Source organism: Parasteatoda tepidariorum, chromosome 10, assembly GCF_043381705.1.
Source record: "Parasteatoda tepidariorum isolate YZ-2023 chromosome 10, CAS_Ptep_4.0, whole genome shotgun sequence".
NCBI lineage: Eukaryota > Metazoa > Arthropoda > Arachnida > Araneae > Theridiidae > Parasteatoda > Parasteatoda tepidariorum.
Window position 1 is genome coordinate 80,711,513 of NC_092213.1, and position 4,074 is coordinate 80,715,586.

General features: G+C 29.9%; 1 protein-coding gene across 3 annotated transcripts in view; it reads right to left on the bottom strand.

The window, feature by feature from the left end:
• Positions 1–4,074, bottom strand: part of LOC107437628 (leucine-rich repeat-containing protein let-4) — a 76,814-nt gene that overhangs the window by 48,611 nt on the left and 24,129 nt on the right. For 2 of the 3 annotated variants that reach the window (XM_016049709.3, XM_071186791.1), the window contains exon 1: positions 3,391–3,621. The exons of the other annotated variant lie outside the window; for it this stretch is intronic. The gene's annotated coding sequence lies outside the window, so the exon portion shown is untranslated. Of the gene's footprint in view, positions 1–3,390; positions 3,622–4,074 lie in introns of those variants that run through there. 3 annotated transcript variants of the gene reach the window in all.

The following is a 4,074-nucleotide window of genomic DNA, read 5'->3' on the forward strand; positions in this document are numbered from 1 at the left end:
ACATTATGTTCTTAAACTTAAAAAATCAAATCAAAATTTAACTAAACAATGTTGTTTAAATAAAAAGTCAAAATTGTCTAGCTGTCTAAATTAGGGAAATAATAGTGCTTTATTACACACTCGAATTTCTTTTAGTAGTTTCAGAAAATTATGAACACCCCCCTTGAAAAAATTCTGCGTACGCCACTGACCGACGGTACGCCGAAATGAATTATGAAAACGTTGAATAGAACAAATGTGAAAAGCTCGCTTTTGCATAATACGTGGCGAAAATCGACATGGTAACGAAAGAAAAATCTCATTTAGGAAAAGGGAAAATTAAGCACTTTTTAAGAACACCCAATGAAAAAAGCATCTAAATGGGCTTTTAAATAACGAAAATCGAAAATAAGCACCTTTATGCACTTTTTAAAAACGCTAAGCACCATGTCAAGATAATGTCGACTTTCACTGGTGGATGTCGATTTTCACCGGTGAATGTCAACAATCACATATCCCAGAGAGCAAATTAAGGTTTATTTTCACTCAACAAAATCCTTTTAATGTAAACCTACAAAGGTTTGTTATGCGGTTTACGTGTAAACCTTCTAACATTAAAACGAGATCTGTGATAATCTACGCACATTATTGTAGTCCAAAACCTTGGAAAACAACCTTCCATATAAAAACCAATGGTTGGTTGAGGTTGACTTAGGATTTTCAAGCGTGAAAAGTTCCTTTAATAAAGCTAGTCTCAAGGTGAAAATGATCTTAAATGTAGGTCATTACAAGGTTTCCTTTCGCAAAGTCTTATATACTCAGCTAAAGTCCACCGTGTCATAAAATTTCAATGGAAAATGCAATTGGATCCTATCGCTAGTGTGACGTCAGTTAGAACGTCATTATCGTGACAATACTTCTTAAAAAAAAACTTTAAAAAAAATTATTTTTTAAACCTTTTAGGAGGAAAGGTTTAAAACTGCAATGTTTTTGCTATATTGAAAAAAGGTTTTTAGTACAAACATTTTCGTAACAATAAAAAGAAAATTCCGATACAAGGTTGCCGTAAGGTTTACATGCTTTCTGGGATAGTCGCTTTGGTAAATATCCGAAATATTTGTTTTATCCGACTTGATAATAATTTATTCATTGATGTTATATTTATGTGTTATATTGATGTGATGTTACATTGATGTTATATTTGTTCGATATTTTATATCTTCTGAGGATAGATTAGGAGAAACAGCTGTATTCGGAGTACCGGGTAAATATATACCGGTCAGTGCCACTGATTTTTCAAAAAAACACCAGTGTAGGTTATACCGGGCAAATATATTGTGCGCAGTGGCACTGAACCTAAATAAAAACACATCAATGTAGATTATACCCGGCAAATGTATTGTGGGCAGTGGTACTGAACCTAAATAAAAACACATCAGTGTAGGTTATACCGGGCAAATGTATTGTGGGCAGTGGTACTGAACCTAAATAAAAACACACCAGTGTAGGTTATACCAAGCAAATGTATTCCGGGCAGTGGCACTTGAACCTTAAAACTTCAGAGAGAGAAAGAGTATACCGGACAGAGGCACTTAACTAGACCTAGTATATATTTCGGACATTTACCAAAGCTACTATGTGACTGCTAACATTCACCGGCGGAAGTTAACAACCACCCATTTCTGCGTTGCACAGTAACATTGATCTAGAAATAGATATTAAGATAGCTGATCATTGGTGCATTTACGTATTCCATTTTCAATTAACAACGAACAGTTGTTAACAACATATCCTACCTACTACGTTCTTATTAACGCGCTTTGGTAATTGTAATAAAAAAAAATCTGAAATCAGAATTTTGTCTCCTTTATAACTAGTTAAAGAATTCAAAGCTCAATTAGAGCTCTGCGACTACAAACCCAAGAAAAACAATCTCAAGAAAAACAATCTCAAAACTTATTATTTTTTAAAGAAAATCTTAAGTTATTTGGTCACCTTTTCAATCCATATTCTTATGATTTTATTAAGAATATAGTCTGAAGAAAATATTCGTAATATAATCTGAAAATTTCATTAAAATATAGTCAACGATAAATAACTTAAGATATTCAAGAGATTTTAAATTTAATATTGTTCCAGAAGAATATGTATTAATTAGCGACGTAAAAAATTAACTGTTGGTAAATGCATATTATTCATAAATATCGGAATCGTGCGCTTTTTAAAATAATTAAAATATAAGTATCTTATTTATTAAAACGAATTAACACCCAAACCATCTGAATTTTTAAAAAAAGAATTTCGGTTTTTATTATATTTCATATCAGAAATAGATACATCAATCAATCGATAAGGAAAATGGAAGTTTAAATGTACATTTTTCATGAACTTTTTTTTTTACTTTGGGCTTAAATGTACTGAATTATCATCTTTCATTAAAACACAGACTGCTAAGTTTTTGAACATTCAATTTGTTTAGATATTAAGAATATTAAAACCTTACTTAAATTGAAAACTAAAAAGAGAGTCCCGATTATTTAATTGAGAGTTAGAGGCTAGTGAAGTAATTAAATAACAAAGTACTGGCAAAATACTATGGAATGATTAATTGATTATCCATAATGGATCGTCCAAAATTTTAATCAAATGAACATTTTGTTCTTAAAAATGAAACATCACATTCTTGATTAAAAACTAAAATTAACTATTCTTCACATGGATTCAGGGAGATAAGTTGTTTTAAATTTCTGCTACAAAATTAAATTAATTTGAAATTTAAGAAAAGTATAATTTTATTGAGACAAATCACCTATCTATAATTAATAAAGTTGATTATTCCAAAATTTGAACTAAAAAATTTAATAACTACTAATTCGGAATCCTTTCTCAAATCGCAAATGAACCAAACATTGATCTTTAACCTCAACTGTGACGTCTTAAGAGTTCAACAAAATTATTTCACTATTTGCTGACGATACTATATTCACTTAAAATACAATATTATTACATTAATACAAAATCTTCTGGTTCACTCATTGCCAGGAATTATTGGGGAGATTTACGTACTTTGATCTGTGGCAGAATAATCGCCAAACCTTGGAAACTTTCACGCAATCGGCCGCGAGAAACTTAAAAAAAATAAAAAATAAAAAAAAACATCACAGCAAGTGACCAACTTGAAAGGTATAACTCGTAGCCACCTCCGGGCAAACATCAACATGTTTTTTTTTATGTAGTTTTTTTAAATTTGCAAGTTTAAAATCTATTTGGCACCTTGGCGATTGTAATTTGCGTGACAGACCACGATACTGAAATATCCCCGAATTTTTCATCCCCTAAATATTAATTTATGTTAATATATTAATTTATTTAATTAAGAAAAGATTAAAATATAAATCATAAAATAATTACCCAATAATAAGCAAATTCCAATTTTTTAAATCCAAAATGGAACTAAACGAGGCGAGAACACATTAAAGTAGTATATCCGAAAACGAAGTTACATAACATTGAAATAAGATAAATGTGAATTGCAATTCGTAGAATAAATTGAAATATAAATCAAAGAAATTTAAACATATAAGTTAGGCATCACTACAAGAAGAAAGGCCGTTTCAACGCAACAGCTTTACCAAAATAGAATGAATTATCTGCATTTTTTTCCGAATCTGAAACTTTTTTCCAAGGCTGTCGCCGTTAATTAAAATAAAATAATATGATTGGCTGGTATTAAACGCGTCGCAACGAAAACGTCATCTTTTTTAACTTACTTGATTGAAAACATACTAGAATGAATAGAAAGGCAAGGATGAAACAATATTGTTATTTTTGGTTTAAAGAAATTCGAAAACGAAGTTGAATATACACAATCATTTATTTAAAAAAACAATTAAGTAAAATTTTTTATTTTAAATTATAAAGGTGACATTGATTTACGTATACATTGAAATTCACATTTTGTAAAATTAAGAATTAATTAAACGATTCTCAAAAATTTGAATTATAGGAAAGTAATCTTATTTTCACATATTTATCAGTCCACATATAGGGGAGAGTCGGGTAGCCCCGCTCACTTAAGGAAAGAATGTGAGTAAT